This window comes from Gadus chalcogrammus, chromosome 14 (genome assembly GCF_026213295.1).
Source record: "Gadus chalcogrammus isolate NIFS_2021 chromosome 14, NIFS_Gcha_1.0, whole genome shotgun sequence".
In the NCBI taxonomy this organism is placed as follows: Eukaryota; Metazoa; Chordata; class Actinopteri; order Gadiformes; family Gadidae; genus Gadus; species Gadus chalcogrammus.
The window spans coordinates 11,191,736-11,217,324 of NC_079425.1; the positions used below are offsets into that span (position 1 = coordinate 11,191,736).

Below are 25,589 nucleotides of genomic sequence, written 5' to 3' on the forward strand. Positions count from 1 at the left end.
CTACACACGTTTTTAAAAAAGAACACCTGACTTTACTTGTTACATTATCGACAATAACCAGACATCTGCGCAGAACTCCTAATCGTTAATGATGTAAGAGCATTGTTAAACTCGAGGGCAGCTAACCCCCAGACTATTTGCAAGGTTACAGATTTTTCACACATGTATCAACACTGGGTAAAATTGTCGTTTCCATTCAAAATAATTACGCATGTTCAAGTTGGCTGCACACACCACTTGAAATTTTCAATTTGATGTACTAAGTAAGCGATATGTATGAAGATAGAAGTTAAGGTCCGGATTTAGTGTCAGCATGGATCCAGCGGATGCGAAAGGCAATGAGTCCATCGCCAATCAGCTGTGGTGGGAAAATGGGATGCTGGTGTCTATGCAAGTGAAAGCCTTTGCTTACACCTATAAAGCACAATTGAATCTCACTATCTTAATAGGATAAAGGTTCAAGTGTCTACAGGTAAACGTTAAGGGTCATAGGCCTACTTGTGTTAATTTGACTCATTGCTACTGTTTGGGATTGTATTGTATATTAAAAGTAAAATAAAACGTCATTCAGAGCAAGTTTGGCGACCGTTAGGTCATATTCTAACTGGGCACGAGTTGCGACAATATGCACAATGGATTTGATGGGCAAAAGTGGAATTTCCAGCCACCTTCTCCTTATTTGTCTTTGACAGAAAATCAAGAAACTTAGCAGTTCACTTTGTGATTATTGTGTTATATCCAATCAGACAAAACGTTTTGGACCAGTGGATATGAACATTTAAAGGAGTTGAGTGAAATCCACCTTTTTGCTGAGCACTTCAATGGCTAGACTATTTCACAATATAATTATAATTGTATAACTTTAACCAATTTAAGACGTCTACACTAAAGGGTTTTTAGTGTATATTTCCTCTTCATGGTGATCTCTTAAGCTGACGGTGACATTAATCAATATGCAAATATGTTGAAATTGTTTTTCAAGGTTTTCATTGATTGACTTTTTAGCAGAATAGCTTCAGTATTTCAGGTTTAGTGTTCACATAATTATTTTTTTTGCCAATGGCTCTACTTGTTTCAGAAATGTTTAGGTCTTTGGTATACACAGACTCTGTACTGTACACTGTGTTTGTTTACTATTTCTTATGTCATTCTTTTTCCATAACATAAAAATAGTATTTTCTTCTTCCCTATTCAAAGAAATGTATTTACCTAATATATTTCCTCTTCTTTTTCGTAAAATGCTTTTGACAGGACCATGAAGAACCTCATATTCAGGCTCGTGAGCTTGAGTTCAAGGAGTGACATTTCTACAGCATGTAGGACGAGACACCATGGGAGATTCTATCTGCACGTTTGGGCATCTGGTTTGTCCTACAGACATTGCCACCAGAGTACATCACAACTTCCTCCTCTGATCGCTGAACAGCCACTTCACAAGCCTGTGATGTTAAACGAGGTGCTTCATTGCTTAGACATCCAACCAGGACAGGTAAAGTCCATTTATCTTAATATTTCAATGTGGCTTCAAAATTTGGCCTTTTGAGTGTTATCCCCTAACAAAAGTAAAACCACATTCAATAGCCTTATCTTAGTTTTTTTTTTTCAAAAACGTATTGCATGTGTTTTATTGTCTCAGATTATGTCCTTTTAGTTAGGGTGGTTTTGTTATAGACAGCAGGACACTACAGAGTGATTTAAAGTGTAGGCTTATACAGATGTGTGCTGATCATTATGGAAGCTGGTCAGTCACCTCACATCTGCAATACAGCAGTTTGATGGCAAATAAAGTACAACCTAAATAAGAGCCATGAGGTACACCAAATGCTAACCTTCATTATAGTGACCCAAAAATGTCACCGTAGCCATATTCTTGAGGAGTGCAGTCTCTGTATTGTGCATCACTCACTTTTTCACCCAAAGATGACTCGACAAAATAGGCTTAGTCATCCCTGGCATGTGGATGATTTCAGTATGACAGATTCACAACTACCGGTATATACAGAGTTCCTTTTGATAGAAAAGGTAACTCCTGCTCACACTTAACAAATATGTTCTCTCTCGGATATTGGTATTTCTCCAGGGGGAAAAAAATGATTCCCTTGTTACTATTTGGTAGATTGTATTTCTAAATATTTCATTGAGATTCAGCCTTTGCTTTCTGAATAATTAGTCTATTTATTTTTGGAATGGTTTTCCTGCTTATTACTATAAGTACACATGCTCTGTTTCATCTCTATCTTCCACCACTGCTCACAGATCACAAAAATAGTTTCGGAAAAAAGATATACATAAAAAATATACAAAAATATGTACACACTTGCTGTGGCTGTCACATTATTGTCGCGGTAGCAGTGGTATATCGAGCAATTGTTTACCATGATTATCCCACATGATGGTGATGGTCAATTTCAAATTTGTAGTTGTGTTAAAAGTTACTCACCTCATTTACTTGCATATACTTTGTCCGTAAGTGCAGTAGGGCTTTGACTGGCATCCTAGGTGTCGGATAATATTGATGATCCAGCTATTGATATAAATTGATGAGAAATTTGAGATTTTACCCACAATCTGCTTTTTGGCACATTCCAATATGATGGGTGCTATGCTCATAATAACTGTTTTGCCTATAAACCATAAAAGATCCATTTGTAATTCTCTTCATCAAAGAGAAAAGCAGCTCAAGCTGCTGTAGGTAAATTTCAACAGAAAAGAAAACCAATAGAGGGTAAGAAAGCAAGATCTTCTCCTATTTTTAGGTAGAATAATTTGGTTAACCTTCAATGTACCAACCCTTGTTTGAAGGAATCAAAGAATAATTCACAAGATTATAGAACAAATTCATATTTTGTTGTTTTTTCTTTACGCAGGTGCAACATTCTGTTTAGACACTTTAGGTGGCTGGGGTGTTAGTTGCCTGGCTTTCACTCAATGTATGTACTCTCAGGACAGATGGGCATGAGTCAAAAGCCTTCTGGTACTGTGGACAACTCGAGAATTGAAGCCTTCCCTTCTTATTACACGGCCCAGGCAAGTGGGGGCCCTGGGTCAACAAGTTAGTCAGGAAATTGTGGCACCGTAGTTGGCAGGACATAGGGTGCTGCATCGCTCCTGTTTGAACTTTAACGCCTCAGAACTCCTCTGCAAGCCGCCCATTTGCCAACTGTCCGAAGCCGGCTTACCATTCTTGCAGCACATACAAGACTGCCCCTTGCTATAATGCGCAATATATATATATAGTGGTATACCGTGAAATGGTATTTTATAAAGGCACATTATCGACTTTAAGCTTTTCATACATAATATTTGGACTGAACCGGTAGTGAATTAACATCCTGTACCCCACTTTATGCAATTTTCAGCCAATCATGGGTCAGTAGTAGGCAATTCATAAATTATGGCCAAATGGGAAAAAAATGTACCCTCTGTCAGGTCATTCATTAACAACTTAAATCAGAGAAATAATATGATTATTATTTTGTTTTTCTCTAGTTGGTCTAGCCAGAGTGCCTAATGGAGTGCTTAAATAATGACGGGTATCTAAGAGCAAATACTGCAATTGCACCTCAGTGGCTAAGTGGGGCCTTTCAACGCTCTGCTGCCTCCTTTGCATGATTAAACCTTTCCATTGATATATTTTCAGGTAGAAAACTAGTCTCATTTTGTTTGTCTTTTTGAGACTCTTATGGATGGTTTTTATCAGTCCATTTTTGTCACATTTTCAATGTTTTAATGTTATATTTCTGTATATAATCTATATGTTGTGTTGTACGCATAGGGGCCATCAGTAATAACCCCCAGTTTTAACTTAAATATTATCGTTTTTTAAACAATGAATAGGCTATTTGGTTTGGAATGTCCTTCAAGTAAATATACAAATAAATACATTCATAAGAGAATATGCTCATGAAATAAATATGATTATATATAGGAAATACATATAAAAATAAATATAAAAAAATATAAACGAGTAAAGAGATCAATAAATAAATATTTTTTTATGAAATATTTTATGTCTGAGAGTGATTATTTTTTTATTAAAGGGGACCTATCATGGCTTATCACACTCACACCTGGTGGTATGATATGCACCCTTTAAGGGAAATAATCTCATATAATAAATCTAACAATGCCAACTGTATTTATTTTAGGGGTCTTCTGTTATTTTCAAATGAGTGGGGGGGCATGGTTATTTCATCGATTCAGACCGAAGCAACAGCACCAGAACAGCATCAAATTATTGAATATACAGCAGCACTGAATATACGAGAGGCTGGAAACATTCTGGGGGACAGACGCACTGTAGGCTACATGGTGCGTTCTACTCATGGGTGTTCATAAGACATTATAATACATCCACATGCAGGGCCGGCCCAAGCCTTTTTGGTGCCCTAGGCAAAATCATTGTATGGTGCCCCTCTATTGTCCAACATGCCACAACATTACCTTACATCGCAAACTTGACCCCTGTCAAAACTCACCAAGGCTGGGGTACTAATGACAAAATAAACAAAAAATGTTATTATTTTTTTACGCTTGGCTGTTTATGGTTGAGACCCTGTTGTCCTGTCCTGTCTATGGAACAACTAGCGCGGCAGTAGGTTGGAACTGGAAACACAAATTCCAGCTTCGGGAAACCTAGAAGTCAACAGACTATAATTATGGACTCTTCTTTTTTATGGATAATGGTGGATGCGATCCTAAGCAGATTTGACACCAATTATCTCCGCCTTCTTTGAAAACTGACAAAGTGTCTTCGGAGCACGGTCACTCAAGTAGATGTAAATTAGCTCCAAGAGGTAAATTGGAATAATAGCTGCATGATTTATCAGCACCCTTCTAATGAGTGGCACAGTAATTTCTACCGAAACAAATGTTTTGTTTGGGCTTGATAATATCGAACCACTGTTAAAGATCTTTGCCCTTGAATCACTAAGGGGGCAAAATCGCGTATCTCGAGACCCCCACAATACATGACAATCAGTGTCGACCTCAGCCCTTGCTTAAAAAATATAAACATATTACTTTATTCCACTATATTGAATAATTTTTATCATTTATATTGACATTCATCTATATATTTATTGCCTCATTTTTCAGTATTTATTTCGTAGCCATATTTAGTTATTTTGTAGCAATATTTATGGATCATGCTTTTATTTATTTAATATTGACCTTAATGGCATTCGATCATTTTGGACTTGTGATGCTGATTATAGTAAATTACTAGAAATTGAGTTGTTTTCAAGAGTTAATGTCAACACAAGACATTTGCACTCCGTAATCACCACAACCTGTTATTAACACTATCAATGTTCAAGGTCAAGTCTCCAGTCAAGTTGCAACTATCCCCCTTTTTTGTAACTCGTACCGAGCAACACATCTTTGAATAGGTTGATACCAAGTACGTATCTGATACCAAGTCATTTTTTTCTTTTCTTTTTTTATTGAGCTAAAGGAAATTAGTTGTATGCCTTTTAAAGAAAGATAAGAATGCATGGACAGAGCATTACAGAGTTTAGTTTGGACTAGTTTAGGAAAGGAGCTATAATGAAAATGTTTTTGGAAAATTGTATGAAATCCAACGTATGTGTGTGTATTCACACGCCGGTAATTACAAGGGTTATGCACCAGAGACATAAGGTTACACAAAAAATGATATTCATCTCGTCAGACATTTTCATAAATGTGCCCACACCCAGCCCAGACTCAAATCAACCGCCATCTGCCTTTATCCGACCACTCCGTCCGTTGCCTCTTGTCTGACCCGTTCGGCAGAAACTATTGCCAACTACACGGTAGCGTGTACGTTTTGCGCTTGCGCGAGATGCAATAAGTCTCCTTAACATCGGGTGGAGCTAGTCTTGGGCCAGTAATCCAAAACAGGAAAACAGGAAATGACGGAACGGAGTGCAGACCATACATTTAAGCTAATTTCTTTGGTCCACGCAGCCATGGCTTCCAGAAATATGCAGAAATATCCCAAAAATGCGATGCAACGACAAAGTGTAGTTTGTAACTGCGCCATCTCTGTTTAAGTTGTTTGTTTAACATCGTCACTTCCGCCCTTCCCAAACAACGCGCCAATTCGCTAGCACAAAACCAATCAGAGTATCCAATGGCTCCTATCCCCAAACCCTCCAAACACTCTGTTTTTGGAGATTTATTTGTGATTGGTAGTTAAACAACTTTCACACAGCTCCCTGTTTTAAAAAATAGTTTAAAACCGATTTCACAATGACATATAATTATCAAACAGTACAACGTTCTCATCATACTATGATGCTGCATTACAAATCTTGTTTTTGAAGTAAGGAAATCTCAAACTAAAAAATATACCCCAGTTGAACCATTCTTATCTGGTCATTTGAAATATTTGTGTCTAAGGCCGTGTTCACGCCTACGAAAATGATCCGCCCCTGATGCATGCGCATCAAGCCTGCGCCATTTTATACAAACTTACTGTCAAAGAAGAAAAAAACAGGAACCGAAAACGATGAACAAAATAGCGGTTGTTAAACCTTGTAGATTGAGCATAAAATACTTTTCACTCTACAGTTACTAATTATATTTACCAAGACAGTTTTCACCTCGGAGGATGCTGCAAAAATAATACAAATCAAATCATATATCTAACGTTGCCAACCTGGTGGGTGGAGCGATGACGTCATCGTTTGCGTATCTTGGGTTCTCATGAATCCTAAAACGAAAAGGCGGGGTCGTTTTTCTTCTTTTCACCCTGGAACCTGGTTTTAAAAGAGTGTGTTTGCAGGCACCGAAAACTCCTCCTGGGCGGTCGGACCAAACATGCAAGACCTCTGCGTTTTTAGACAAAAATTCGCAGCCGTGTGAACAGGGCCTAAATGTTGCTGCCCTACATCTTGTTATCTGTTCAAACAGCTAATGGAATGTAGGCAAATAGCTTAAAGATGTTCTTACCCATCTGTTTAGTAGTCAAGGTAGTGTAGTGTAAACTATAAATCATTAATATCCTTGCTTCTCATGCACTGTGCATTTCTTTAAGACAGTTTTTTCGTGGAACCGATTTCAGTATTATATCAGGACTCTTTCCACATTTTTACTTGTGCTGCTTTTGTTTCTATATAACAGCTATACACATAGGTAAGACTTGCATCTGAATCTTGAGTCTGCATACTAGGCCAAGCGACCAATACAAGTTGGACTTTTTAATTGAATCAATTTCACCAATTTTGAATGTTTGTCTTAAACATGCACTATGTAAGTTATTCCATCAGCAACGTCTAGTGACTTGAATTGTAGACAACGCCCAAAAGCACATTTATAGACTACAGTAATTGGCTGAAAACAAAAGTTGCTCATTAACTTTACATGAATATAACCTTCCAGACTTGTATATTGTCATGTGGCAGCCATACTCTTAACAGAAAAAGGAGCTTGACAACACCCAACAACGTCGTGCGGAGGCTTATGAAACGTGAGCAAGCTTGCTGGTAAACTGTAGTCCAGTCAAACTAATTGCAAAATTGCTATAATTATCATTAAAGGTTTTATGTGATCCCTGGGGACATCCAAATAATAAATAAGTATAAAAAATTTCACTTGGAGTGGATCAGGGGTGGATTTTCCGGACCTTCGCGTCACCACATCACACAAGTGACTGACGCTTTGTGCTTGTCTTTGCTTCAGTTGTATTGGGTTTCTAGGAATTTATTTCACACACAACCATCAGATACAACCTGTTTTGAATTGACATGTGCACTTTGGGGTGTCCCTTAACCCAAAATTACAATTTTTTTCCGATCCAATCAACGTCATACAAGTGTGGTTATAAATTTGCATTAGTGATATTTCTTCCATAAATCCAAGATGCACATCAGCACACAGCTTGAAACCTTAAATATGACCAACCTTGAAACATGCCTTGTCTGTACTGCTACATGCAACCAAACCTGTGCACTATGGACATTATAATGAGCAATTGAGTCCTTGACAATGGCATTTGCAGCACTTAGTGCTCCGACAAGGATTGAGGAGCAGGGTCCTGGTTGGAATGGAAGGATTAAGGCATGAGTCTTGGATCCTCCAGCCCCATTTCTCCTGTAGTTGCATATTTTCAATCCATTCCTGAAACAGATTTTACACTCTGAATCTGTGAAACATGGCAGACGAAGATGTTGGTGGCCAGTTCGAGGGTGGATAGCCGTTTAGCAGTCAGTCACCTTACCATAGAATCTTTATAGCCTGATGATTGAGAGAATCCTTTTTTCTCCAACTTTTCAGATTAATATACTTGGCCTTTCCCCTGCTGCAGCCATTAAATCCTTGGTAGCAGATTATTTTTGATACTGATCAGTGTTTCCCCTACCATTGTTCAGGCCTGGCGGCCCGCCAGGCCAACGAGCGCCCCCGCCAGGCCAACAACCGGCCAAAAAAATGAAAAAGAGAAAAAAAAAAAAATAATATATATATTTTTTTTATTATTATTTTTTTATTATTATTATTAGCCATAATATCATAACCATCCAAGCTCACCACCAGCTATCTCAATATGTATTGGTGCTTTATGCTCCTGTACATGAAATTAGTTTACATTAAATGAACTTTGTTTTTATAAAAACACTGTTCAGTGTTTCCCACACATTGACGAGACTATGGCCATGATAATTTTTTTTTTTTATCATTGATTCTTCCGTATTGCCCAGACGAAGTTTGAAGACATACAACCCCCCCCCCCCCCCCCCCCCGTCAACAATCGCTCCCCCCCCCGTCCCCCCGTCCCCCCCCCCGTCCCCCCCCCGTCAACAATCGCTCTCCCCCCCCCCCCCCCCGGTCAACAATCGCTCCATACCTCTCCCCCCCCCCCCCCCCCGTCCAACAAATACTCTAGCATCCCGTGAAATATTTATAACAAATCACACTATCAGCTCTTACCACCGGGCCTAAAAAAAATTCTAGGGGAAACACTGCTGATACTGTTCTACTTATGATTCGCTTTCTCATACCAGACCAAAAGATATCCCATCCCAACTCCAAACACTCGAAAAAGAAATGTTGCTTACATCCTCATTGAACACAACTCTTGCATGCCTAATGTTCAAAAACTTGATGAAGAAGACTGCTTTGGCTGGGACATAAAGTACTGCACTCTTGTAGATAGAGGTATTCCTGAAGAATGAGGAGGTCGTTCTGGTTCGGTCATCTCCTAGAAGGATTTTTATTTGCCTCAATGCTGCTGCCACGGATGTATGAACTTTGAGCTCAGCATTTACCTGAATCTCAACGTTTGACAGAACATTTTTGACATGGTTGATATGAATGAAACTTTCCAGCCACTCTTTGAATTCCTCCTTTTACGACCTCCAAGAAATAGTCAGGCCACACACCCCAGCTGGAGTGCTCCGCTCAACTGCCTCAGCTGTACGCCTGGTACCGCCATCGCTAAGAGCAAGCAAAGGTCGCACAACAAAGTCACAACTCATCTCTGTTTTGGCACCGCAATGGTAAAACAAGCTCCCTGCTGATGTCAGGATTGCAGAGTTGCTCAACAGCTTCCACAAGAGACTCAAGGCTCACTTGTTCAAAGTTTACCTGGACTCTTCTAAGCCTACCCCCTTAGCCCCCACCGCCCCTTGTCCTCCCATACCCGTACACCCCAATAACAGCACTTATTGTATGTATAATAATAATAATAATAAATGAAATTTATATAGTATATATGTATAGTATATATGTATAGTATGTTCTACGTCCTGGCACACCTGGCACATATAACTACACATATGTGTAGCTTCTCATCCTAGCTATCTTTGTTGTGTATGGGTAATCGGTTAACCTATCAAGTGTTAGTGCTTAGCACATCCTTACTATACCGACAGCTATATATCGTTTTAATTCTCTTTATTCTGACAAATGTACTTATTGTTAGTCGCTTTGGATAAAAGAGTCTGACTATTACAGTGTTCACATTATTTGTCTCTGCACAGAACAGTTTGGACTGGATCCTGTTAAGAGTTTTTTCAAAGATATTGACTTGTCTGGACCAATTAGCACATGAGTATTTGCCAAATAGGAGGCAATAAATAAAAAAAGATGGTGGTGCCAAAGGAATGTGTAGCAATTTCTGGAGCAATCTAAATTACTTAATACGGAAAATTTACCGAAATCTGCATTGAAAACTAGAATATAGTTTTCCCCTAGTTCCAAGCGGACTCGGCAAGAGCAGAGAGAGCATGAGAATCTCCCTTGTATCCCAACCCTAATGTATGTCTGTTGTCATCAATGTCAAATGTATACATTTCTTTTATGTATGTTCTTTATGTGCCTATGACGAGAAATTAAGATGAGAAATGACGGATGGAAACTGAAAAAGAATTTCCCTAAGGGGACAACTAATAAACTAACTAACAAGATCGGATGGAGTCTTTTGAGAAATGTATTTGGAAGTAAATTGCTGTCTAGCCATTGCTAGACAGCAAAACGCAAACATGAATATCAGGATGGTATCACAAGGCTACAAAATGGGTGGAATATTGCTTTAAAGATGCTGTAGGTAAGATTTAACAGCTATTATTTGAGTGTAATTTGTTAGAAAGGGCAAAGCCATCATTCACCCATCGGTGAGTGAAATGCGCTGTGAGAATATCCATTTGGAAATGGCTGCACCTGTCTCTGTATGAGCCTTATTAGATTCTAGACTGCTTCTAGGTCGTTTCTGACAAATCAGGGCATACCTTACCGGATTGGTTTAGAGGAATTCATCCTGTCAATCACAGGTGCGTGAAATGCAACACTTCTCATTGGTGGACGAAGGGAGCAGAGAGGGAGGGTTCTTTTGGTTGTTTAGTTTGAAAGTACCTTTTTGGTTTTCTTTTGTCTCTTTACAACTCCCAAATCTTCCCTTCATAGGTAGCACTCTTCAAATCACCATGTGATCTTAATAGTCTAGTAGAGAATAGCCCTCATGTAAATTGTTAACTATAAAGGTACTGTTTCTTAAGATGACACAATAGTCCTTGTTCCTACAATTGAGCAGTTCAACTTAAGCTGCGATTGACATTGCGCTCATAGAAGGTTTACAATATTGTATGTAGAGCATATTTTATAATGCAAAGCCCTACTCCTCTGAATGGCACCTAAAGATATGGTTGGGCAGAGGAACTCAACATACCCCAGTAAACAAATATGAGGGAGGTTGAACAATGGTTGTAGACACCTCAGTGTCTACCTGTACATGGGTAGGTCTACCTACCTACCTACCGGTCACTAATGACAACACTAAAAACTTATCAGCAGGAGAAACATTGTTGCTTTTAATCGGGGCTGTTGCAATAGGTTAAAACATTGAGAAAGAAACGGCCAGACGTATTTAATGTGTTGACATCTCAATCTATTTTAATTTGGGCATTGAGCATCATTCAGAAACCTATAGTTTTCAGACATTTCAGTAAAAAAATGACCTGCCATTTTTTGCTCCCAATACTAGGTTCACATAATTTATGGGTCTGGGTTCTCCTGCACACTGTATTCTGGAACATGCTGTGGTGTATCTGTGTCATTCATTGTTATTTGATTCCAGCTTCTAAAGTTTCAAAGAAAAATAATCCCCCTTTCATACATTTTCTGTGGAAGTAAGAGCAGAAGTTGATTTACATTATCTTGCAGTTTAGTCTTTATCTGACTTTACTGCATTCTGTTACTCGCATAATAAGGCCATCTACCTTATTTTGTCTACAAAAGTTGGATCAAACAACATCCTTCATTCATTCTAACATTTGTATAATTTCATTTTTTGTTTTTTACTCTGACCTCTCAAATTGTTTAAGCGAAAGTGCACATGTATTTTAGAAAGTCAATTTCCGTACATTTTTGTCTTACGTCAGATCCGTTGATTCTTAACTTGCACTATTGTTCAGTACTTTTGTCACTGTAATATGTCTGGTCAAAAAGATCTGCAGAATCTTTTCATGCGATGTCTTTGCCAAACAAAGTTCAGATGAAAAGCGCTGTTGTTAGTGTATATAGTAATTATAAAACTGATAAAATGAGTCTATAGTAATTACTCTTTTCTCAAATGTGTGGATATGTATGTAATTTAGTTTTCAGGGCCATTTACATTTTGTCTGTTTTGTTTTTGTTTCTAAACTTTTTGTTTAACTCCTCCTCTGTTTTTGGCCACACCAAGTTGTGAAAGAGGAGGTTGGTGAATAATTAATCCTTGTAATTAAACACTCCAGCTAGGGACGCTAGGGCTGATTGACGGCCAGATATTAGGCCCTTGTGTCGTAAGGTTGCAAGTTTAGTCTGAGGTTATCAGTGGCCAGAAGAGTCTTTCTCCCTCCCTGCTTCATTACTTTCACGAGTAGAGCATTTCATAGTGGAGTGATGGGGGCGTGGTGTGAAAGACAGTCTGGGACTTCATTAGCCAAATGGGCTGCCTCAGTCTATGAAGCACCAAATTGTTTGGCCCTGTTGAACAGACAACCCCCTTGTGGGTGCTTCACCACACTGTCCTGTTGAAATTCAGCCTCAGACATCTTTATTACATAAATGGTCACGCTCAAACATAATTTTCTGATACTACAAAACTACATGCCATGTTGTTCTAGGCGCGCACACAACTTATGTAGTGATTTCCAAGGCTTAATGCTACCTTTGTTTGTGGGCACCTTACAAATCGATTTTAAAGCTGTTGAAAGAAAGTCTTTGGGTCATCTTTGGGCTGAGTAAAAAAAATGGTCATATGTATTGTTGTGTTTTTTTAAGGCATTGGATTGCCATGCCATTTATGAGCCTGTTAATGATAGGCAAAATAAATATGGATCCATTAAAAATGAAAGAGCTGAAGCCTCTGCAAGGTGGACCCCTGGGAATCAATTCTGAATGCAGTCTTAAATGGTATTATTATTAGTTTATTGGCTTGCATGCAATATCGTTGGATGTGGGAAAAACAAACAGTGGGAAGCCCACCCAAATGCAGAATTGATGCTGTTATAGGGGTTGTATTAAAATATTTACATTTGCTTCTGGTGTGTGAGCGTGGCTATGCTAATCGGATGTATGCCCTGTGGAACTAGATGGAGATGACTCATTCTTGCAACACGTCTCTGATTAGAGTTCTCGGTGAGGCTTAGAAACTGCCTTGCTTTATTTGGATAGTCTTTTACATTATTTTAAATAATAGCACATTTTCAATATGAAGCAAATTTAATCATGTGGGTTTGACTCATGAAAAAGTTTAATTATATATATATATATATATATATATATATATATATATATATATATATATATATATATCAAGACATGTATTTATTCAAATGAAATTGTATATAAAGCGGAATAGATATTCTATAATCATTCTTTAGTTTCCACTTTTTGCCTTTTCACGGCATTGCATGTTCTCAGCAACAACTGAGCTTGTCTAGTGTATGTGCAAGTAAATTGAACTTAAAGTGTGATTTAAATAAAATATAACTTAATGCATAATAATCACTTTATTTTTCCTTCTCTGTAAAACGCTTACTAGCAGACTGAGAATAGTAACAACACAAAGATAAAGTACATAGCACACTCATTCATTTAACGAACAACGTGAAATGTTTCAGGCCTTAAAACTATTTTGGACCTAAATGACCAATCGTGCAGGAGATGATATTGGTGGCTGGGGTCTGCCGGAGCAGGCTTTTGTTTGAAAGGAGGTTGGGCAATAATGTTTGTTGAATGATTAGTTACTCAAGATGGAGATGAGTGTCTCAGCAGAAGAACTTTGGAGTGATTCATGAAAGTAAAAATTAGCAGTTGGAAAGGATTGATTACACTTTTACCTGGATCCTGAAATGTTGTGTGGTGTTGGATGCTCCTGCTAGGGAGCCAGTCCCTATGGCCCCTGCACAGGCTCCTCCTGGCTACGGCCACACGGTCTAGTGGTATCGACTTCCTGGTCACCAGCCTGAGCATGCCCACTAGCTACAACCCCATGGTGCTCCTGCCATGGGAGTATGCATGCTCCCCTTCTGACTAGGAAACTCGAGAAATTCACTGATGTGCAGCATTGGGAGTGTATTCAGTCCTTAAAAATATAATATCCATTTCAATATTGCACTTCAGTCAATCAGCCTTGCAGACATTAAGCAATGGAGAACAGCTATGCATCCTTGACTAAAGGTCATGGGAAAGTTACATTTATGGTTTTCAAATGTTATGTTCTGGTTGATGCTAATCCCAAATTAATGACTAATGTTGCTCAGGCCATGTCCTGCCCTCTCAATGGGATGGAGGACACAAGTGATGATTAACGCCAACAAAGAGAGCTTCTATTTGTCCACTGTCCAGCTGTCTTTATCTTACTAAGGAAGGCAGGTAGTATGCTGCTCCAGAGTGGTTTGGGGCAGTTTTTATGTACAGCTAAACATTAGCATGGAGAGGGTTTTAATAATTTTAGACTGCATTATCATTCATAGTGCATTGCACTTAGCCATTTACAAAATGAACTTTGTGGAGCCCGATTTTACAGACACCATCTCACAAATCAGACAAGTTTTTATTTTTTTTACTTTATTTTTATTTCTTATTTTTATTTCTCAGTCAATTCTGCATCACATTCAAAGTAATTTAAAGTTATTTAGGCTGGCACAAGGCAAAACCTTATCGTTACTCACTATATTCAAATAAATGACCACAGGAAAAGGTGTACACTCCAGTTATTGCTGTTGGTTTTTAGCACGGGACCATATGTTTGCATTGGATCTATGTCATGGCCTGCTACATGATGTGTACCACTCAAACACATCTAGAATAAACACTGATTTAAAGCAACAGCGCATATTTGGCTTGTAGGTGGGGTTGAGTAGGCTCTTTAATCCTGAGGTTAGTGTTCCTATTGTAAAGAGATTCATGCTACGAAAGGCAGGTGCAGCATACCATTTAACACACCTTTGTCAACATGTTTTTAATTTCATGTTTCTACAAGATACTATCTGACTTGAATGCATTTAAATTAAGTTTGCATTATATATGTTATTTGTTATTATATTTGTTTTATCTGATACATTATGTAATACACATACAAAGATTGACCCACTGCTTCAAGTTGCGCATGTCTCAAATGTTCAATGTTCAATTTGATGTACAAAATGTGGTGTATCATTGTTGAGTCATATATAAATGTTAAAACGAGTTCAGTCATTATGGCTGAAGTAGCACACTAATAAGACAACCCATTTTAACAGAAGGAACATGTACAGTTGGTGTTATCTGGAGGGCAGATAACAACTTTATCAGTATGTTTGCTCCATCTCTGTCCCAAACATCCTCCCTCCTGTTTCTCCAGTTCGTTTTTATTTCACCCTGTATGGTCAAACCAGCGTTCAAACGACCGGAAACATCCCTTTCAAATGCCTCTAGATATCTCCCACTCCCTATTAGCATGTCTTCCACTGTGAAGTTTCATTTAGCTTGGTTCCTCTTTACACTCCCTAATGGACTTGGCCCTGTTCTGCTTTTGTCTTGCTTTAGTACCGTGAAATTCACCTTCGGGGAAAGGAAGCCATCATTTCTCAAGCTTCTTTACATGTTGTAAATATAGTTGATGATTTAACCCCCTTCTTTCAAATCCATTTTCTTCATTTGGGCTATATATAGTTTCCATTGTTTGTACACCATATTGACAAGAGTGCAATGCTTAAGAGAAATCGTTCAAAGCAGCAGCAACGAAGCGAATAGTCATTTTAAATGGAGATGCTACATAACGTTTGACCTAATTTTACTTTTGTTCTTGTTTAAATAAACTGTAGGGGTCTTTCACTTTCCCTCTCACTATTCTGCTGTCCTGTAAATAATGCATTTTACACATTTATATCCACATTTATATATTAGTTATGGCCACTTAATAATTTAAAGGTACAGTATGTAAGTTTGCCATAAACTTGCATACTATTTAAAATATTGCCCGAATTGTATTAGACTAATTACACATTAAGTAATGGTGCAAAAAAGTGTCCCATTAAAAAAGAAAAGCTTGAGTCACCAATTAGCGGCAGTACAGAAAATTTGGCGCGCTAACCATGGACGTATTAAACTAACCATTGACAGGCTGACATTACTTCGCCACAGCAAAGGCGCCGCGATACAAGAATAGTTCCATTTTATGTACTGCTCAGAGTACTGCTTACTAAGCTAAGTTAGCATCTCATTCAAGGAATACATTATTGCTGCTCATATATATGCAGCACGAACATTTGATAAATAGGTTAACAGCGTTTTTTATTTATGTCTTATTAGTGTTACTTAACCAATGTGTTCAGAGTTTACTCATGTAGTTCTAGCAATACCGATATGCACCTTCCAAGCAATTACCACTAAAACAGCATGGCAGGTATACTATGATAACCTGTATTACAATATCAGACATTGTTTTTTAGCTGTTCGCTGCTCGCCATCTGAAATGAAACTCGTCAAAGAGTAATTTCCTGGTAGAGCAAGGTGAGTGGCTTGGCATGTAGGGCAAAGGGACTCAATGAGACCAATACTCAAATAAGCCTTACGGCAACCCGTACATGTTTTTTTCATGTTTAATATGTTTTTGTTTTATTTTATCAGATTGTTTATGTTCAAAACATTTTCAAGTCATTTTCCAACACCACTGAAAAACATCTGTTTCTCGATGGATAATTTGTCCTGGACGCAACTAGGGACTTTTGATGCCAAAATGTGGACAGACGTATCCTTAAAAGTATTCAGAATCTTTAAGGCCCTGTTTATACAAGCCTTTCCAAACTCATCTAATCCCAAATTTTGGGGTTGTGAGATTGCAATACGAAAACTTGTTTTATCCATCTAAAGAAATGCATGGTAGTACAAGATATGTACACTATTAAAACCACAGGCTGTGTTCGCTACATTCAATCAAATTTGACTAGCGATAGATTCCCAATGAAGAACTTCTCACTGAAGAGTTAAGTCACATACTCAGCTAAGAGATTCTGCCAACCATGGATGTGGTGCAAACCTGAAACCTGTATGTGGGTGCGCATATCAAGCAGGGATTTTTTGTTTACTGCCCCAGGTCTGAACAGGCTGAGACAGTTGGGCCATTTGTGTAAAATGGCAAAAATCTATACATAGCAATACAATCTAGATTTATAAACAATGCAGATCTAGATATGTATCTCATGTGAACAGTGCATAAAGGTAGGTTTGACTAACAACAATTCGATGCCCCTCAAGCTCTCCCACCCTAGACAGATATATGTAAATAATTATGTCATCAGTCTTCCATTGATATGACTTATTCTGTATAGTATTGCTGTGAACCACAGTGAAGACCGAACACCCAGGTTAAGTTTTCTTCAACAGGCTAGACAATGACTGTTACACAGATGCCACCGGCGACCACATTTGGCCATGTTAAACCATTTTTGAACTGTGGCTACCCAAGTTGGCAACCATGTAGTCCCATTAGAATAAGGGAGTCTGAAGTGGGAGGGAGACCTTAAAAAAGGACCAACAGGACAGAATTAGTGTTATTCCATTATTTTCTCATTACCCACATCCCCAAAGGAACAACTATAAGCAACTTTGGATTTTTTTTCTCCTCACAAGAATTGTATGTCAAGCAAAGATAGGTATTTACCATTTGACACTTGCATTGTCTTCCACAATTACTCTAGGGATACTTATATCAGCCTTTTATGGGCCTATACAGGTGACGGTTTCAACATCATAGTATTGGCAAAAAAAAGCCTGATTGTATTTTTTTTTTTTTAAATGTCCATTGCATTTTCCTTCTGTTTGTGTGTGTTTTATTTTATTTTTCCCATTAGGGCCCACATAAAACCTAAACCAAATGAAAATATTCTTGCTTAGGCAACATTTGTTGTAAATTGCTGAACGAGTGAGATGGTCTTGAAAAAGTCTCCCGTAAGGCCATTAGATTTCACCTTTCACCCTGACAGTTTTAAAGGTTATCAAACAATATGGACCAGAACTGGTTGTGTTTTGCGATGTGAGACAGATGAGTCATTGAGTTGTTCCCATTATAATATTTTTTATATTATAATGGCTGTTATATTTGAGGATCCTCTCCATAAGAGACATTCTTTCTACTTATATCCTAACCAAGCTCAAGACACCGTCTTGAACATTTCAGCAAAAAAAAATGGAAAATGTTCTTTGGCCAATAATGATTCAGGGAGTCAAAGGCTGATCAAGTCATTCTTTCCTGAGAAAACTGGTGTATATTGATGGTGAAGCAGAATTGCATGGAATGAAATGACTATGAATACAAAATTTACTTGGCTTTTTCACAATGGTTTTTAGATCTAAACGATGCTGGTTCCTGAACAGCTAAATATGTAAAAATGAATCTTTGCCATGTAGGGCACTTACTTTATTGATAATAGTTATGTGGGAAATCAAGCAAAATTGAAATGCTTACGCATTATGAAATAGTTACAAAAGTATGTGTGCTGTGCAGTTTTAAGGCATACTGTTTTGACAACTATATTTTTAACAGCTCCACCCCCTCCAGTCCGTTAGACAAGGTCTGATAAATAGATTGACTGCCCACCTCTCACGTAGTAGGAGAGATGCTGCTTCAAGATGCTCGGGCCAGAACTTGTAATTGGCGATCGTCAGCAGAGTGCTGACGCTCTTGATTGCATTTAATAATAACAGGGTTTGATGTAAGAGAAATGCATTAGGCCTACGCGCGTGTTGATTCACACACACTTTGATCCTGTTGTGTTGATGATACATATCTGCCTGTTCAAGGCTAAATTCGGCGATACTGGTTACGTTTCTCCTTCAGAAAAACATAAAAATAAACCAGAGCTCATTGAAGCTACAAGCAGAAACAGACAGTTTGACTGGGGGTGGGAGTGGAGAGTGATGACTCATGAGTGCACAGAGGAGCCTCCTTCATCTTTTTTCAGGATCCAATCACTTCTTTGACCAGCTGTCACTCATTGCGATATTCTCACCAACCTTTTCTGCTATGATATTATTTTTGATTGCATGGATAGGAGAAGCTTAGACTTAATGACCTCTATTAAGGTGTCTGTGCATTGCATATTTAGATCAAATAAAGGTCATGTATATCATATACTATATGCCAGTATAGCAGCATATATTTATACCATATTTAGATTTTATTTTTTATGGCGCAGATGTTTTGAATGCAATATGCCTCAAACAAAAGCTCATCATTTAAATAATGAGGAATGAGCAAACCATACTCAAAAATGTGTTCCAACCTAAAATCTAAAAGGTAATGCAAAAGCTTCAGAGACCAAAGCATGTCTAAACTAGTACCGATGCCTTGTGAGATGCCTTTATTTAAACTCTTGCAAAAAGATTTAACCCAGTGTTGAATAGAAAAGGAATGTTAGTATTTGTCCTAACTATGTAGCATTCCGTGGACAAAAGAGAGATTACTTCGACATACAGACAGGCCGCTTGAAACAGCCCTCTGGCCCAGTTTAAAACCTATTTCATGTGTACTTTTAGCATGCATATTACACCCAGACAAAATTGTCTGATAATTGTCCAATGCTTAAGGGTGGGGAAAAGGCCACAGTCATCGTCAATGATGACAAAATCACATAACCTTTTGTCTTTTGTTGAGTTTCCCCACTTCACAAATCATATGTCATGTAGGAAAACTGAGTGAGGTTGGGCCTTACACATATGACTTTTTAAATAATGACACTTTTTTTTGGTGAATGCTATTTGTTAAGCATGGTTTTCTCATTGTGTCGACTGTTGGATTGAGATGTGTTTATTAGATATTATATTAATTATGAGTATTTTTATTTAACATTTTCAAAAGTTGATAATAAACATGAAATCTTGTTGATGGCAAAAATAAAATGTTATTGTAGCCAATGCAAAGATATGCATTTTCACCAAACATTCACATAGGGAATTCTAGTTTGAGCAGTGAGCCCAAAGTTTTCTGAAAGTTTTGAAGGTAAATACTCGGCACGCAAGAACTATGCCATCGTCATCACCTTTAAATTCAGCTATCTAAAACATTCGCTCACACGTCAAAATAGTATATATTTTTCCTATGTGTCCTTGCATTTTGCAATGAACTTTGTGTGATGGAGGGAAATGTAAACCCAGCACCTACACCCTTTCCATGGCAACGGACGCGACAAGGAAAAGCGATCCGGTACCCGTGTATCTGTCTCCCTAATGGTCTGTCTGTTAGTGTAACAAGATCTGTAAAAACTCCCCTCAGTGACATTTTAGATCCCTCACTGTAACTGACCTAGGCTGGGGAGACACTAGTAGGATTTAGATGAGTACTCGGCCCTCTCTCAGGTTCCTGTCCCCCTTTTCCTAATGAATTTAGCCATAATAACGCATCTAAGATGTAAGCCCGGGGTATTATGGCCCCGATCTGTCTCTTTTTCTGTTCCCACATGAGCAGACTGAACCACCTCATCCATATGCATAAATGTATAAATCCACCAGTCACAAAGGAAAATGATTCGCTATATATATCATCTGTTATCAGTTAACCTAGTGGAGGCATGAGAACTATGACCGTTGTGTTTAAATGGAAATATCTAAGAATGCCTTGGGGTTGTTTGGTTTACTTTGGTTTACTTTGGTTGAGTTTGGTGCTTTGCATTTTCCCTTTATGTTGTACTGCACCACTCTGACCACTCCTAACTCTTCTGTTCCCTCTGCTGGGAAAGGCAGATATTACACGTCCCATCCAGAAGACCTTATAAACAGCTGTTTTCTTTTCATGTATGCATAATGGAGGAGCTATACATTTGATAATTTATAGATTATTTGACTATTTGTTTGTTTCTTAGGATTTCCTGGTCACGATTCAGCTAGTAGTTAGAACTTTGCTGACACCCTTTGGTATGAAATATCAATGTGAATGACTCACTCCTAATGCCAATGAACTTTGTAAATGCCAGACCAAATGTAGCCAAAACCCTTTAGAGTTTGTTTTCTCTCTGGTCATGGATATGGCATTTCTCACACCCACCACTCTGTCAGGAACACAGACATATAATGCCCTTTATCTTGTCTTTTTGTGTAAAGGATCTAGTCTTGTGTTGAGTGAGGGTTTTCTCGGGATAACATTTAATGTTTGCATTATGAGTACTATAAACATTCGATGCCGCCGGTACTCTTGGTATCTCTAAATTAATATTAATGTGAATGCTGCAAGTCTTTTCCCTTAATCTTAAGTTTTTTCATATCGTCCATTTGGATTTGAGGTCTCTGTGATGCAACGTGAAAGATAAGCTCTTTGATCAGTTAGTCCTCAGTTAATGGATTATTTCCGGAATAATTTCTAAAAATAGAGAGCCGCACTACATCATGGTTGGGATATTGTTAGCTATATTAAATAGTTATGAAACAATTTCAGAATTTCGATTTTTTTAATCTGGGCAGAACAGCGTTCACATATGGGACTGTGAACACTGTTTTCTTTGAAGAATACTGCAAACAAGTAAATTGCAATTTTCTCTCTTCAGGTGGCTTATGTCCACATTGAAGGTAAAGGCTTTCTTACTTTACTGTTTGTGTTGCTGTTGTATTTTCTTTTTCCTGTTTTGTATTGAACAGCACAACAGGCAAGTTCATTATGCGTGTGAGTCATCACACTAGCCCACACCCCCTCCCATCTGCTGCTGTGCTGTGCGCTAGCAGGCAGAGGGAAACGCCATTGATCACTCCTTCCCTCACACATGCACGCACACACCCCACCTTCCACGTCACTATCGATTGACATGCTTAATGTTTTTGTGGGGAAATAGCAGGCATTTCCTATTGTGCAATTCCCATCTGTTGGCTGCCAGAGAGTTCAAATTGCTGTCAAAATAGCCTTGCATAAGTTCAAACAATTAGAAGCAGTTATTCCACCTTTTTTTGATGCCTGTAGACGATTATGCCTGCAATTTAATTGCAGGCATAAAACAATTTAAGGAAAATTGTTGGTAAATCTTAAAGAGCTGCAGTTCACTGGTTTGGTATATCCTTGAGTTGTTCACATTTAGATTCGAACAGGGATTTTCTGAATACACAGTAAAGTGTCACAATCTAACCCTGTTCTGTCGAACCTGAAAATGCTATATGAATCAAAAGAGGAATAGATTAATTAAATGGAAGGAAGTTAATCGCCTGAGCAAGTTCTTCCCTATCCACCACACTTTCTATGGTCATGGTTAGCTAGTTAGTTTTTCCTCAGTTGGGGTCAAATGCGCTGACCACCGCAGGTGTTTAAGCCGTGCCGATGCTGAACAACATATCACTTGTTTTTCTCCAGTGTACGTGATGAGGGAAGTTATCTTTGGAGGGAACTGGAAACGACTAGTGGTACTATGAATGTTTGGCATTCTGTCGTGTTGTTATTTTTACGCCGCTCCTGCTTAGAATACCGACTTTCACATCAACCATGTTGCTTCAGGGTGTTGCTCTCAATATTCCCCTCTTTAGTCAGACGAGCGTTGCCGCGACCACATTTAATGGTGACGGTGAGAAGCGGGTCACACTATGAGTACTTTGTTCCTGTGAGGACTGTCAGCTAAAGCTATTCAAGTACAACTCTCAAACACGAACAAAAAGCTCCCAAAACACAAGCGATGCGCTCCAGTTGGGATCCTTCTTTGGTGCTTTGTGGGGCATCTGTTTCTCTGGATGTCTGTGTAGCCTTCGGTAGAGACATGGGTGGTACGGTGGCTGGAACTGGCTTTAATTTATTTAATGACATTTTTCTGTTAATTTGTTCCCTGTGTTATTTTTATTTACTGAATGAATGCATATGAGGGGTCCTACTTGGTCTGTACTGTGGATAGTCAGACTGGGTCTGTGTCACGGTAGTGTCTGAGTTACCAAAATACTCCATGACATGGATGATGTTCAACAATGTACAACTTTTAATCATTGCGGGGATGCCTTCCCCCCTTTTTTTCCTCTTTTAAAGTAGCTGCTTAAATTTTACTTGCATCTACCTCGTCTACCTCAATAGGATTCCCATCACTGGCCTATTGGTGTGCAGCAGAAACCCTTATTGGAGTATGGTGATTGGGACACTAATAGCTCACAGTGGATATAATGCATAGCACAGCCAGCTAACCAACTAGAACTAAACACCTATTGTGAGACTCCATAAATCCTTGCTCTCTAAATATTCATAGAAAATATTTAAGTTTTAACATTTTTATTGAGTTACTTCCAGATAATAAACATACAACATTTAACGCACCAACACCTGCAAAAAAAGAACTGCCATTCATTCAAAGACACAGATTACAAACTTATCATAGATTCATAGTTTCATGGCCTGTTTCTTAAACATATAGACTTTACTGGTACTTTCCCAGACTGGGTCATTTTAGTTTAACGTGACTTTTGGGATGGATGGGTGTAATCCAGTCTCCACCATTAGGCTATAAATGCCTTCCTCCCATAAATAACATTCAGAACATGGCAACAAAGGTGGTTGTCGGAGCCAAACTGCTTGCTCATGGATTCACCTAATATCGGATCACACAGTTAACATTGAGCATTTCATTCACATCGTCTACACAGGTGGTCCTGGACATGACGTTTGGAGGCGGGGGTCACACCAAAGAAATACTGAATACGTATTCTGATGTAACGGTCCTGGCCCTAGATCGAGACCCTGTGGCATTCGGTTTGGCCCAGCAGCTAGCAAAGCAGTACAAGTAAGTTCCCTTATTTATACGATCCATCAAAGATACGTCATTTAATGCATCCCTAATAATATGATAGTGCAAACTCTGCACACAGCCTGTGGAAGCATCCACCCATCATAGTCACGCACACGTTATTTCTGGCCTCTGGTAAACATCCGTTTAGCTGCCAACCGTGTTGCAGTGAAACACATCTCCCTCACTTTTCTCGAACTCAATACGAATCCAAACACCCGTTAGTCGCACAATCCATTCTCAGCCGCTCCTCCGTCTTAAAGATTATCATACCCCCACGCACGCTGGTGGGCCCGGCGTGTCATTTGTCAGAAGCAACGGCCCACGACTGCAGCGTGAGGGAGATGCTGCCTCCCACTGAGAATCCATCAGATAGGAGTGGGCAGGAGTGAGGTAGGAAGGACAAACCCAAAGAAATTAGGGTAGAGCGAGGAAGAAAAGAAGAAGGAGAGAGAATGGAGCATGAGCTAAAAAAAAGGAACAGGGAAACACCAGGACACAATGTCTAATAAGGGAGAGAGAACCGTGTGTGTGTTGGTGCGTGCCTGTGCGTGTGCGTGCGTGGGCAAGGGAGGGAGGATGAAAATGAGATGATGGCGTGGGAAGGAATCCTTGTACGTAGATCTTGGGGAAACCTCTCTCAGGGGAATCTACTGGAGCTGCAAGAGGGAAGGAGCAAAAACAGAGAGAGAGATGGGGGGAGAACAAGCATGGCATTCTGTTAGCCGCACTATACCCCCGTCCTAAAGCCTTTTGCACACCCACTCGTGATGTAAGTTAAGAGTTGCTGGAGAAATCTAGCAATTAGCCAATATTATTGGAAGCCTGAGTAAAAGACCTTGGCAACCCACACGCTGCACCCACACATCAAGGTTGGAGAGTTGTCTGATTCCCTTCCTCCTTCCATGTTCTACAGAACACATTGGTAATGCATACTGTGTAGGAGCGTGTCCTTAGTCACTTGTAGTTAAATAGGTTGCAAAGAACGAGACGTCTTTCTGGGAGAATCCGGCGCTCTAGTTCGTGAATGTAGATACTTTGTCTGTCTTGAAGTAGGTAAGTGTTTTGTATGTATTGATTTTTATTTCCACTGTGTGAATCATTTTAGAACATCATCCTGATCCCTGCCTTGATACTACCTCATGTATCAATGGAGACCTCACACATCAGGAAACAAACCTCCCTTTATTCCTCTGCTCCCATGTGGGCTCCTGTTTGGATTCATTGTCATCTGGTAGTGAAGAAGAATTTAGTTGCAATGATGCACATAGCTCAGGATGACAATGTGCATCCTCGAGATTTTAACAAGGTGAAGCCCCACTGCAACATTGTCTTTGCGTATTATCAATAAGCAGCAAACAAACAAAATCACTCATACGTACATTACTTAAATATATAAATATTTTATGTTTGAGGCCAGCTTACCCTGCTACAGGAAGATGGGTAGCAACAGTGGCGCCAACCTAGCAACCACCAAACCTTTTGAGTTTATTCAGTAACATCTTAAAGTAATTTAAACGCCAACAAAAGGCCCAAAGAAACGCTTTGAATGATCTCACACTGACGGATGCTGCCTTGGGAGGGATTTCATTGGATGATGAAATGCCTGACGACATGTTAATAGCCCATGTTGCGTCCGAGGTTCCAACATGTTTGACACACTCCATTGTAGTTACCACAGCACCCCAGCTATCTCCACAATGTCGTGTGTACATTTTCCTATGTCTGAAACCTCTAAGCGCAGGCTAACACTTGAGTTAAACCACAACATATTTGGTCCATAAGGATCCATTTAAGCACTTTATTTTTGCATTGTGTCTGGGACAGACATGAATGTACTTTCAACACCTAAGCACTAACCTTTGGTTAGCTGAAGGTGTTTTTGTTTAAAAAGAAAATGTGTGTACATTT

The 25,589-nt window shown here is 38.9% G+C and overlaps 1 protein-coding gene and 1 pseudogene across 1 annotated transcript in view; one reads left to right on the top strand and one right to left on the bottom strand.

Moving 5' to 3' along the window:
* kif18a (kinesin family member 18A) overlaps window positions 1–25,589 on the bottom strand; it is a 72,170-nt gene that overhangs the window by 27,868 nt on the left and 18,713 nt on the right. The window lies entirely within an intron of this gene.
* Window positions 2–25,589, top strand: part of LOC130403167 (12S rRNA N4-methylcytidine methyltransferase-like) — a 35,740-nt pseudogene continuing 10,152 nt past the window's right edge.